Here is a 14,494-nt window from a genome sequence, read left to right as displayed (position 1 = left end):
TGACTTTGGCTAATTCTAAAACGATTAAATTTCAATTCGTTACGAAAATCTCAATCTACCTTGTCAACCGAAAGTAGGCATTTATAACCTATTTAAAAAGGTGTGTCGTGCTTGTTTCTATTGCCCAATGTTCTTTATATAGGATTACGATCCCAATGACAGTGATTGCTTGGAAAATTAGATGATAAATTACGTATTAAATTTAATGATCATTAAATGTGCATTGTTAAAAAGATCTATGGTGTGGATTTATGAGGAAGAAAGGTTATAAAAAGTAACTGGATTAGTTTAAACCCAGAAAATGTTTGTTTCTTAGTTTCTTGTGGAAGGAGAGCTCTGTACAGCGTATTAGACAACTAAATATACTACACTATATATCTGTGTACCAACACACATTCCTTAACTTAAAACAGAGTGCATTCTGCGTAATTTTAGGGTCCGTCCTTTCGAATTTTATGGACCATTTCATAGGAGGGACACGGATCATCAACACTTAGCTATCTACCCCCCACTGACAATACAATGTTCCGGGTTTGTGGATTCTTCTAGTCCTAAATGTCACTTAGTCCTAAATGTTCGACCGTCACAGCACATTGAACACAATCGCCTCCCATTCCATTGCATACGACTTAGCAATTTGTAAACCAACTAAAAGAAAAAAAACCAACAAGTCCTTGGGATCAAAATCAAACCCAGACGAGCTTTTTATACATGCATACATAAAAAAAGCAATGCGGAAGAACGCACTCAATGGTTTGAAAAGAACGTTTGCTGCAATTTTCGGGTTTTAGAAACGACATTTCCCTGAAGGAGAACAATCGGTTTGGGATTGTAAATGGCTCTTACGCTCTCGCTTCTCAATCTAACAGTTTATAGGGGCGGAATATGGGTTAAATGAGGGGCCGAACGTGGGGAGAAAACGTCACCTGGTTCTCCATCACGCCATTTAAAATCTATTCCACACTTCCCCAATTTGATTCCAGCTGCACGGGCAACTGTAACCGAACACCTGCTGAATGCCTACTACCACCTCCAAATATTGGGCAGATCCATAACTATAGCAAGCGCTGGTCCACGTGACATCTTGCTTCGTTAGACTTCTACCTAATAGCTTTGATGCACCCTGCCTTTTCCTTTTATTCTCCCCACACCAATGATTAGTAGGCTCGATCAATACTGGCTGTGAGAATTTGGCTCTATCTTCACTGCTCTATTATTATTATTTTTTGCCTAAAGATATTGTGTATTATACAAGAACTGAAAAATCCCTAACAACGCTGAACGTAACGAAGTTTAGCAGTGTATAAACTACATTATATTGGAAATGATTCATTCGAATTTTTTTTATTTTATTTTAAAATATTAAGGATTTAAGTATAAACATCGAAATTCTTTCCTTAAATAGGGTATTTAATACAGAATTTATCCGTTTACAATTATAAATTAAGAACGAATTTTAATGTTAATAAAAAAAAAATAAAAAAAAATTGAAGTCTATTCTTTGCAACTGGAGTTGATCCTACGTTCCATAACAGAATTGCCACTTAATGTCAAGTAGACATGGTCATTACACGAGGACTGCTGCCTAATTACAAGGTGATTACTCTCAGTCGAAGGGTTAAAGTACTGGCAATAAGTAGATCTAGTTTGGTCTGCTTTTTCTCACCCTATCTATTCAAAAAACTAAAAAAAAAGCAACCCAACTAATAAACATTACCAGTAGATATTGTTACAATAGGTTACACAATAAATTATAACTATATCGTCGTTGACAAAAATGAAGTAAAGTGAATTTATAAAAATGTACCTTTATTGTTTCGATCACGAGTAAGAATTCCAGATGAGAATTTCTTCTCTCCGTTAATTGCAAATGGTACAAATAAATTTTTTTAATCTGTTAATTACAACTAATTTTATTAATTATAATAGGAAGTTTTTTTTTTAATTTTAGTCGTTAGGAATTTTTATTTTCTTCAGCTTCTTGCATAATGAACGTTTGATATATCTACTTAGTAATTTGTAGGATCTATAATTATGATTAATTATATAATTATATCTAATTTATAATAATTTTCGAAAAATAAATAAATCCAAAATCATATATAAATAGTAGCATATAAGCTTTTATGGACATTAAATTCATTTATTTACGATATAATACGTGTAGGACAAGATAAATCATTAAGAAAATTACAGATTAATAGGAAAAATGTTAAGAATAACTTGATATTTAATAGGCCTTTTTTTTTTTAAAGGGTTACCCAGAGAAAGTAGTAGATTTAATTACTTTGGTCGAGGAAGATTTGAAGGGAGAGTGCATCTTTAACATTTTGACCCACGAGTTTCGTCATTTCTATATTCCCTCTTGTTTTTTTATGGTCTAGGCGTTGTTGGCACGCGACAATGTCATAGCCGTATAACCATACAGTTAGTTCGTGTCTCCGAATAAAAGGGAGGATACACTAATGCCATTAAACTCATTCCCTTTACTGTCAATAAGGCGCCGAGATTGGCTTTCAGAAAATTAGCTACACCCTATACAACATCGGGTCTGAGTTTAAATATTATACAAAGCGAACGCCCTAGAGCTTCGTTTGTTGTACGAAAGAGCCATTCATAAAACTTCTAACAAAATCATAAAGAGGAGAATACAAATAAAATAAAATTAGTAGAGGAAATCCGCGACTAAATCACAAAAATATTAAAAGGTCTAGGCAATGACAGGGCTTTTCCATTAGAATAAGTTAATGACTGTTTCATTGCCTTTATAGATTCTCGGTGATGACTCCAACCATTTGTTAGCTTCGCATTTCCTCTCTTTCTCGATAATGATAATAATATAAAAACTCTTAATACTGTTTAAAGGTAAATAATAAGATTATCGTAATGACTTTATGTTCGGTAGAGACATTGCTATAAATCCGAACTCCATGAAATTTATCTAACTCATCAGGTTTATCTCATCTTTGATTTCTTTTAAATTGTGTTTGAGTGTTCCGGATTATAAATCTATTAAACTAGCGAACAGTTGATTAACTACATTCTCCATTTTATTACTGAAAGTATAGGTAAATTTCTACTTTAAACTTGTATCTATATATATATTTATGCTTTACATCTCCCATTACCACGTATCCATTTTCAGATTCTTTACAGCAAACCGTATTCATCTTAATAAAAAGAGGAAACACAAATCCGATCGTCTCCTCTCTTTTGTTTTACTAAACGTTCCCATTTTCTCGGTCAGAGGAACGATGCGAATAAATCCGGGATTGTAGAGCTTATAGTATTCATCTCACTCAATTTTTCCTTCTACTTCGAGCTGAAATAAACAGAATAACCTAGTCTTTACTGTATAATATATTTAATATAATAAAATCAACAGGATATGCTTCAGTTATTTGCATAAACTATCTATATAATGCATGTAAAATTAATATCAATCTGATAGATTTCCTTCGCTAGTTACGTTTATCCAATTATATTAAGTAACTTTATGGGTTCTAAGTTTTATAATATTAACAACTATAAGAACTAATTTTATATCGTTAAATAATCACCATTTTAACGTATTTGCGTTAAAACTCTGCAGCTGGATTGGGATGTAAGGACCTAATGTCAGCTGTTGTGACGTCAGCTGCTTTTCCTTTTTCTATCACTCCTCCCACTTCCGGTATCATGTTTCGGGTACTGTCGACACCGTCCGTTTTGACGTCATCGAGGTGGTAATCCGTCATTGGATGCAGGGGCGTGGTACTAAACAACCTACTCCCGTTTAAAGCGTATTCCAAATAAGTCATTTTTTTCCATAAATATTCTTGAAAAATACTTTATAGAGTTTACAGAACAAATTTTTTTCCTATTCATTACACGTGTTTAATAAAAGAACGGAATAATTTCAATTGTTATTTTGACAGAAGAACGAAGATTTGTGATGACTCGGACTTCTCTACATAAACTTAAACCTGTTTTAATTTATATATCATACACATGACAGATAATGCTTCACTTGTTTTATACTGTTGATTTTGTGTGTATTATAAATCACGTCAGCTAAAATTATAATGGAAGAAGAAACGTAGACGAGGAACAAGGATTAAGAACGTGTGTTTTTTTTTTATAAGTCTATTTTTTAAAAGATTAAACGAATAAGTTATCGCACGAATAGTTGTTATAGATGATCTTCCAGTCGTATAAAACGTTTTTTCCTATTTAGATATAATTTTGTAATAATGAAAATATAATGGCATTCTTCTATCAAAGAAACCTTATTTCTTTGCTCTGTATAAATCTGTAATTACGAAAGATTAAATTCCTGACTAAATACAGTAAACTCCCGATTATCCGGGATAGCGGCGAGGCCAGGTGGCACGGATAATCCGAACTATAATTACAAGCATTTATTTCAAAAATACAACATATTATACATTTCTAAGGCAGACAATTATTTTAACGTGTTTAATGCTCATTATTATTAAGAAAAATCTGTGATTTTGGTTAGTTTGCAGGAATCTTTTTTAATGATTTAAACATCTAAATACGAACACCTGCATACTTATAGGATACGTAAACACGAAAGTGAGCAACTATTTAAAAAATACATACACATATAATTATTATTATTTTTAAATTAAATTCATGCACGGATAATCCGCAAACCGGATAATCGGGAGTTTACTGTATTTAATAATTTTATATGATAATATATGCAAAAAATCTAATTAATCTCACAAATTAGTGTTAGAAAAATAATAAAATGTAACTTATAAATTAAGGAAATTATATATATATTACAAAATTTGACCTATTTTATTGTGATAAGAATATATTTTGTAGATAACATTCCTGTTTTAAATTTTACAATTGTATGATTTTACAGTTCAGTGAAATGTCAGCAATGTTGTTTACAGCTTTTAAGAGAAAGAAAGAAAAAAAAATAGAATATTTATTGATAAATTTAAATAATTTTATGTATAATTAATCACAGTTTTAAGTACTTAATTTTATATTTATATCCAATTTGTATCGAATTAATAATTACGACAGGAATATATAAATTAAATCCACGCTGAAAACACGCAATTAATAATTGAATATAGAAAATTCGTTTCTTCTCCTATTTATTTCATTTTTTTAAATAATTTATATAAAAATTTATATTATACAATAAAAGATCCCAAGATAATTAAGCGAATTGAATACTTTGTGTTAGTTTTAATGCGATTTTAGAAATGGAAAATAAGAAAACAAATCTTAAGATTATGTATGAATTATTTTCTTTTTGATCGATGTAGATTAATGAAATAAATTTAATACTTTAACAAATAAACCCTTCAGAATATAATAAAGTTATTTTAAAAGAGATTATTTGTTTTGTTTTTCGTTAAATTTTAATAATTCTAATTAAAAATGTTGACGGTTTTAAAAATGATAAAAAATAGACGAGAAAATTACTCATTAATATACGCTACATCTACCTATTTTTAATTGTGACCAATGCATATTTTATCTCCTACTCTAATTACATTTAATTCGATACAGGTATTTTTTTTAAATTTTATTTAAGATATAAAATGGCGTTTTCTTTTTTGTTTTTCTGAATTTATATAACTCTAAATGTTTACAATGATTCAAAAGTGTTAAATTCGTTGAAATTACTCACTATTTAACATAAAAGTTGAAATACGATCGAGCGAGTTATTTTTATATTAATATATAAATAGAATAAATGAGGATTATTACTTAGAAATCTTAAATTTTAGGATAGAGAGATTTTAATGGAAAAAAAAAATATATATATATATATATATATATATATCGCTACTTCTAATCCCTACCAGTATTATTTAACACGGTTGTGCAATTAGAAATCTAAGCTACGACAGACCGAGGAAGAGAGAAAACCGAGCTTTACCACAGACTCTGCTACCATCCCTACAGTACAGTAATGGAACACGCCAACCGGCGAGCGTATTGACCGGACGAACAGTGTTTGTCATTCAGTGTCGAGACACAAGTCTAGCAACATCGTTTACAGACTCGGCCTTTTGAGTCCATTCGTCGCCGTCCCATAGTCTGCCATATTTGTAGCTGTCGTCAAATGATAACCATTCTATCAAGTTAAGTAACGTTAAACAGACGAGAAAAATATATATATATATAAATCAAAATTTTCATTTTGGTTTACTTCGGAAGTCAAGGCCGTCCTCGTTAGATCGACTAAACACACGCTGAAAAACACTCCCCCAAAAAAGTTTCTAAAGCTGTCGTGGATATACAGATATGCAATTTTCCAACTTTATAGGATGCAGTATCGTTAGGTGAGTATATATGTATATTTATTTGGTTAAATAGGAGCGTATCGATGTAAATAATTGTATAAGAATACGTTTTAGTAATAGATATATACGGCTTTTAATCTACGGTAGCTGACTGCATGTGTGTTTCACGTGCCGCAGCTCGGTACTCCCTACCTGCTCTGGCTACCGATCAGACAGCCAGGCAGTCGATAATTCTTAACTGTCTGACTAACTCACCGGGGAATTGTGCTCCTACCGCTCCTTCCCGGCTATACTAGAAGTGACGGAGTTTGTTGCAGAATTAGTATTGATCGCTTACTTAAGACTATTGTTAGTGTACCATTCTGTTCAAAGAATGAGGGATTTTATCGGAATGTTACTAGGACTCACTTTCGATGACTTCGATCTAGTAGCAAGACTTTGTACGACATTTATATAAACTACACTTTGTTCTCAAGAATGACTCGTTTAAATAGTTTCGTATGAATCATATTGTGGTGTGTTACAGTACATAGTGACATTGCGTTGTAACGTGCGATGAATTAAATAACGTATGAAAAAAAAATTGCTATTATTTATAGGCCATACAAATAAACTTTTAATGGGGTTATGTCCTTAAATAACTGTATAATAATTAGGTGGTCAAACAAAAAAAAAAAAAAAAAAAAGCCAAACGTTTGAGTAAATCAACATTCCGCTGTATCGTGTTACAGTTTGCTATGGTGTCAAGTTTAGCTAACGCTTTACTTATTAGATATGCATATATAAGTGACTTCTTGTTGCCAAACCGCTTTTCATCGTTGTCGTAAGCCAACACGCGACTGTTTTAATATACAAAAGCATACATTTAAAATTTCAGAAATGGTTAATCGATTGATATCGACGAGTTTAATCATTAAATCTTTGTATCAGATAGTAATTTATCGAGAAAAGATTTTTATATGTATTTTAAACGATAAAGTTGACGAAGATAAATTTTTAATTATAGCAAAATATTTTATTATTTAACGTCCACTTTTCTACTTATCTGATATTTATTTTCCTTCCTGTTATGGAGAAGGAAGAAGAAAAACTGCTCCTGTTAGATTCAATGTGGGTTTTTGGAACCAAAGCAATCGATCGGCAACGGAGATAAGTCGCAATTTATTAACTGGGTCTTCTTCCATTGATGCGATTAAATACACAAGCTTCAATAAGTAATTTAGACCTGAGATTACGATATTAATAAAGAGGCAGAGAGAGAGAGAAAAAAGAATAAAAAAAATTTTCATAAATCTCTAGGATTTCAATTTTTAAATGTAGCAACTTTCAAAGTAGAATCAAATATTTAATATATATATAATGCTGTTTTTTTTAAAAGAAAAAAAAATGATAGTACAAGTCGTAGTCGAATGAATCGGTAAAGAACTTAATGTCTTTGAACTCCAGACTACATTTTGATCTGCTGTTTATTACCCCGATTATATTTACTGTTTTCATCTGGCAATAGCCACCCCGAAGGTATCTGGGCGTCTGACTTTATCTGTATACATTCAAAACACATTACTGTTGCCAGGAATGTTTTTTTTCTGACTAGACTGTTATAAAGCATTCAACGCTGCAATTGTCTTTGACCACGTTTTCTCATGTCTGTGGCTATTGTTGTTGTTCCTGCCTGTCATTCAGACTGTTGTTTCTTCCTATTATTTCTTTTAGCCTCCAGTCTTGTCTTTGAGTTTTTCCTCCCCTCTTTTATTCTTTAAAAAAACGAGAATTACGATTTTTAAAGTTTATTTTTTTGTAGTTTTAGACGAATCGTTCGTAGTTCCACATGTTACCGATTTACATGGGTAGTTGTCTCTGAACTTTTATTTAAACTGAAACAATTCTAAGTCGAGGAAAAATTCAAAGAACGTTAATGCTAAGAAGTCAATCGAAAAATATCCTAGAAGGTAATTATCTCCAATATAAATATTTATAGGATAAGTTTAAAAATTTTTTATGGATTTTTTTATAGCGGATAATTAAAATTTAATAATGTGAGAAAGGTGTTTAATGATGTTTTTATCTCTTTTTTGTTTAGCCTCATAAGCTGTAATAAAAATCCATTTTCTAGTTCTAAATTTATTCTGGACGATTTAAGTAGACTAAATTAGTTTTTACCCCTCGAAGAGAAAGTATTATGGATACAATTTGTAAAACCGTTCATCCTACATCTGATATTCTTTCTACAAGTAATGACTAGTAACTAGACACCTCCCAGGTTGCAGGCTACTAACGCTAATCTTCAACGGCACTGGTACTAACTGAATTTGCATGCGCATTTATTTTTGCTCCTTTAGTAATTTTTCTATGGCCGAGAGCATCTAGTAGAGTCTAATCGCACATATTTTCAAACCGGTCACTTATTTGCACCACCCTGTCTGTCTGGAGCACGTAATCGTTTGCCATCTTTGCATGTCCGGGATAACAAGCATGGTGGTGGTGCTGGTGGCTCGTGTTGACGGTTTGTACTTCGCTTGGCGTGTACAGCGTTGTACCGTACGTGGCCCTAGGAATACGAGGTTGATCACCTTCCATCACGCAAGCCCAAATATTCAGCAATTTGCACAAACCGTCAAGTGAACTGCGCATCTGTCTCGTCTACTCGAATCGAAATGCAACTATAAAAAGTAATTTAAAATCTTCTAACTGGATGCAAAAAAAGAGGAGAATCGAGTAAGAATTCTAATTGAATAGAAGAAAAGGTTAATGCGTTAATCTTCTTGTATGCAAATAGAGCCGTGTTTTCGCATCGTGCTGTTTTTGACTGCCATAGATTACATCAAACAATGGGATAAAATGCATTGTGCGAGCGGGTGCAATCGCTAATTTCGAATTGTTAAACAATGGAATGACCATTTGCGTCATCGGGAATCCGGCAGGCTGTAGAAAAGCCTGGGGGTCTTACAGTGGTTATCTTTTGCACTCAATGATGGCAAGCTGGAGTGAGTTGGCACCTCGCTGCTTCTGTTGGGTGTGGACAAGACCCTTGTTCTCTAGGTCGGGTAGGCTTAGCACGTTGTAACCCCGGGGACAGCTCTAACCTTCCAGTCTCCAAGGCTGGAATGTCGCTGCACCAAAAACAGGACTTGGACGTCAACCTTGCGGCACTAGCATGGTCGATCCGAAACGGCGATTATGCTGCTATGAGTTATGAATTTTCTAAAGGCATTGCGTTTTTAACCTAAGTTGTAAAACAAAAGCTATAATCTCCAGACTAAACTGTGATGGAATTTGATAACTTATCAAATTACAGAGTGGGATTCGAGCGGAGAGTATCTTATACAGAAAGTAAAAGGCCGTTCCCTACGGTATTGTTTGTCAGCTATTAATGATAGCCCTAATAAAAGTACCTTTCTAACATTGAAAACAGCAAGGGAGCGAAACGGGCGTGCACTTTAACCACCCCATCTGGTGAAAGGGGACGTTCGTAGCAGTGTTAATTCCATGCTGACCCACTCAGCCTTAATGAGACCGTTAACCTAATAGTGTGTCATTGTCGGGGAACGTTGATGCTTTTTTTTTCTCACACATACGGCAGCCCAATAGCATCAAACTTACTATTCGATAAAAATAATCGATAGTTACAATATTATCTAGTAAGGATAACAGGAAAAGTAGGCACGTCACTGGTAATGTAAGCTGCCATAATTGATTTTATATCGGGTATTTTATACAAAAGCTATATTGGAAAGTAAACATTTTATGTTTAAATATAAATAAAACGACTCTGAAACAAGAGGCTTATAATTCCCTAAGAGATTTTAATTTTGAATTCAGCCCGAAGCATTGTTATTGCAGTAATCCTACTTATAATGGAACTCTCCCAATGGTATTGTTTGTACTTTTGCTAACGACACCCTCTAATAAAAGTTAATGACTGGTGGAGCCTTTAGGAAACACTTTTCTGCTTAATTTTCGAAGAGATTTAAATTTTATCTTTTAGTTTGATTTTGTTTCAAACAAATCACATAATTCTTTTCATTAATTGAGTAAAGCAGAATTAAACTCGGCATTTTCTCTAAGGTTTTGTGCATTAAAAACTGAAAGAATCCACTCAAAAAGTAACATTTGTCACCGTATTCTTAACGTCGCGTAGTCTACGTATTAAGATGAATTACCGACAATGGAGTAGTGATCATTCGTTTTGTGTGTTTTTATCGCTTTTCATTCGTCCTGAACTATAAACTGCCAATGATTTATGTAAATGGGGACCATAAAAGAATTTATTTTATGAGAATTTTCGGAATTTCTCTGATTCTAATGAAGGTAGTGGAAGTTCTTTAATATTTACGTCTTTTCTTTTAAGAATTTGTTTCGTATTTGCCTTACAACAAATGAGAATTCTTCGAATATCTGATATAAATTTTTAAGTAGGGAATGAAAATAAAATTCTCTTCCGGTTTCTACCATTCTGAATATTTAAAGAATCGAGCAATATGATCTCCCAATTTTCTTTCCGCCATGAACTAAGAGGTTTAAGATAGTAAATTTAAAATGCTGTTGACAGTGCAATAAATAATTGTTATTTTTATTTTTATCGAAGATAGATGATTAATTTTAAGAAATTTAATTGAAAGATATATAAAGAGCAAGAATACACTTCGATGCCATTAAACATCAAATTAAATGCTTTTTAAATTTGATATGTAATAGTGTCAAATTCAGTCTTCTCTTTTATGAAATTGCTTCCTATTTTCGAAATTTCTATAATATGACTCTATCTTTAGCAATGAAAATATAATTATGATAGATATGGATAGATGTACAGTACAGTATAAAGCTTTGGATATGTTAGAGATGATAAAATTAAGTGAAATAACTCTTATGAATGTAAATACTGCAGTGTATGTTAGTTATATAAGTGATTTTTAACAGAAATTGCTTGAAAATATGGTTATCGTAATGAGAATTGATTGAGATGGGTAGAAATTTAGATAGATATTTTTACTTCTACAGTAAATACTTGTTGAAAGAAGGATCCTCCAATCAATTTTCGTTAAAAAATGCATTTGTCGTATCTAACATTTCTGAATTTTATTTATTTACGGTTCATTTTAGTCTGGAAGTACACCCATTGTACTTTAAACTCAGCTGTAGTTAATTCCACAGATTAAAGATCATATATTTAGGACTACCAACTCTAACAATTTTAACAATTAATTAAAATAAATGAACTAAAAATATATAGATTTTATTTTATAACTGATAATAATCTCGAAATAATTTTTAGTAATGTTTATAGAAAGGAAATTCGTGTAGTATACATCGAAAACTACTGCTACAGTTAAAGTAAATAAATAAATTAGATTGTTAATGAAGATTAAATTAATGTAATATTTGTTTAAAGTTATTTGGATGAAGGAGCTAAACACTAAACAGAATAGTATGAACTAGAAGGAAATATATTTTTAAAATTTTTTCCACACGGACTTTGAAACAAAACAGAGATTGTTTCGGCACACTATCTCTCTAAACCGCCTCTCACCACTCGTTTAGATTGTATATCGGAGTAGCTACCCCAAGAAATAAAAAAAAAGAAAGAACACACCATTTGTATGGAGCCAGATAGAGGAAAGAGAGGTTACGCCTAAGCCCTGTTTGTTGTTTCTGACTGGATGAGAATAACAGGACTTTTGTCCTATTCCTTGTGGATCTAATCCATCATTGGACTGACAGCCTTCCTGTAGGTAGGGCCTCTTGTTTGTGTATAGAGATCAGATGACTTGTAGTCCTTAACCACCACAGCATTGTGTTATTCCTAATACAGCTTACTTGTTAAAGGGGGATGGGGGAGATAGTAGTGGCTGTGTTCTGTCAACAATAGCATCATCTATCCAGAGGTTGGAGTGGCTAATATACCTATCATTCTCTTTAAGCGTTGCACCCCGAATGATATCTCTATTTGGAACAGTGATTAAAAATATCCACGAACAATTCTGTAACCGAATATGTAAGATTTTCGAGATTGCCAATGGTAGTTTCCCTTCTTATGCACTTCTCCGTGTTGTCTGTACTTACTATATTTAACTCACCGCAATCAAAGACGTAATGAGAAGTAGGAAAATTCATATTTGGAACTTTATCTGTAACGTTAAAAATGGACTAGTTTTGCTTAGGTGGGGTAAAAAATTAATAACGTTTCAGTCGACGTTAATGGAGGACTGTTCCGTGCTTTCAGGAAGCTTATCGTTCTTATATTCCGTCCATCAGAATAAAAAGAATGGCTCCGGAATAACACAATTATCGCTACCGAGCTATTTCCTTCGGTAGAACTTCCGATGTTCGTAAATAATAGGGTCTGCATAATGGCAGCGCCCAGTCATATGAGCCAGACTTGCAACCGAAGTTTTGACTTGGCAGAGCAGCAGTCTTGAGCCAAATCAATAACAAAGTCGTTTAAGATTTTTCTCGATAAAACTTAAATCAGTTTCGAATATTTACAAAAAGCTGTAGCACCTTTAAACTCGAGGTAATATAGAAAAAAGTTGCTTTTTTTAACGGTAATGTTCCTTAACAGCAAACAGCCTCGGGTCTTAAATATGTTTTTTTTTCTTTTTTTTGCATAAAAAACCTTTTAAGAGAATGTTAAATTTTACTTTCGTCATAATCACAGATGGCAAGCGTACAATCCTATAGGTTTTAGAAACGATCAAGATAGTAATTTTGGCAAGATATCACCCTAACTAAAAATCGTAGCATAAGAAAATAATGAACAGTTTATCTCTAGTATGGAGCAGTGTCCTCGAAACAGGTCGTGGTGAGCAAAATAATTACAGAGCCATTGGAAAAGGTGGTAGCCAGTAGATTTTCATCTGGGACGGTGAATCAAAGCGTCCAGCAACCTTGTAGTGGAGGTCAGCAACAGAATGGCCCATTTCAATGTAACTGGCTCTCTTCTCGTAACACCTGTCTCATTGCCTAGCTTCGATAAGCTAAAGAAGAGGTTTACGCCCTTCACGAACTCTCTAGGTTAACTGTGTAGGCTTTTTTTTTTTACTTTTCTTTTTAACTGTTCCTTATGGAGCACGAAATATCTAATCACCATTACAAGAAAAGATAATGGAGATGACGTAGAGCAAAATCGGTAGAAGAAGCAGAATTCATTTATTAAGAGAAAACGTGTAGACAATTTGTCATAATACGATAATTCGTTTTAACAGAAACAAATTTTATCCTCTTCTGATTTGTAGCAAAAGTAATTTAGATTAATTCTGCCTCTATATCAACTGACTAATTATCAGAAAAAAGCTGATGTGTTTTTAATGTGCTTAAATCGTTACAAATATGTTTTCATTAAAGTTTTCTGTCGAGGGGGAAAAAGATGAAGGGGAAAAAATATATTAAAAACGTTACTTCTAGTTACATATCATCTGTAGTCGTATTTTATTTTTTTTCCTCCTTGGACATAACCAGAGAAAATAGTTTGAAAACAAACCAGATTTTATCTTACATCATAAAAAAACACCTTTTTGGTTCGAGTACAAGGTTGTAAGCTAGTTTTAAATTAATAAAATCAAATAGAAACTATACGTAATACGCAACCTTGATAAGTATGAATTTTTCGACGAAGTAACACCGCAATTTCCTGATCTCGAAACTCTTATTTTTTTATATATATATATAATAATTATAATACAAGAGATATGTTTAGAAATCTTCTTTAATTATATTTGAATAAATTAGAATATCATGAATAGTATTAAAATAAATTTTTACTCATTTTCAGTTGTAAGGTTTCTTGCCATAGTTAATATCGATTCGATTCACCAACATCAAAGTTAAATCACGACCCTTCAATCGAAAGAACACGATTTTTTTTAATAAAAATATTAAAATATTCAAACGTTACTTTAATGTTTATATATCAAACTATTTCTTTATTACATATTTAATTATCTAGAATAATTGCCGATAAAAATATCTGTGATATTTCCTACATAGATAAAAGGAAGTGTGATGATGGATGCAGTTAGATTTATTATCGTAAAAAAAAAACTGGCAAAAATTCTTAATATATTCAGCGTTGTATTTTGTTTTTTAATATATATATATATATATTTTCTTTTACTATAAATACAATCTTACCTCGAGTTTTCCATCTGCCACTTGTAACGTGGGTGACGACTCTGCTAACAAACTTGTTACTCTCTCGCTAATAGCGTCTTAGTCTT

The 14,494-nt window shown here is 32.4% G+C and overlaps 1 protein-coding gene and 1 long non-coding RNA gene across 2 annotated transcripts in view; one reads left to right on the top strand and one right to left on the bottom strand.

Moving 5' to 3' along the window:
- Window positions 1–3,032: 3,032 nt before the first annotated feature.
- On the bottom strand, window positions 3,033–3,764 carry LOC136989607 (uncharacterized). The gene is made up of 2 exons (XR_010882931.1): window positions 3,561–3,764; window positions 3,033–3,322 (listed from the first exon to the last, which is right to left on the bottom strand). It is a non-coding gene; the product is annotated as an uncharacterized lncRNA (long non-coding RNA).
- A 2,218-nt stretch (window positions 3,765–5,982) lies between these two features.
- Window positions 5,983–14,494, top strand: part of LOC136989611 (uncharacterized) — a 51,305-nt gene continuing 42,793 nt past the window's right edge. The window contains 1 exon segment of the mRNA XM_067287829.1: window positions 5,983–6,320. The gene's annotated coding sequence lies outside the window, so the exon portion shown is untranslated.

Source organism: Centruroides vittatus, unplaced genomic scaffold (genome assembly GCF_030686945.1).
Source record: "Centruroides vittatus isolate TY-2023 unplaced genomic scaffold, ASM3068694v2 scaffold_712, whole genome shotgun sequence".
Classification (NCBI taxonomy): domain Eukaryota; kingdom Metazoa; phylum Arthropoda; class Arachnida; order Scorpiones; family Buthidae; genus Centruroides; species Centruroides vittatus.
Note: the sequence above shows the minus strand (reverse complement) of the source record. Positions and strands in the feature narration are given on the sequence as shown.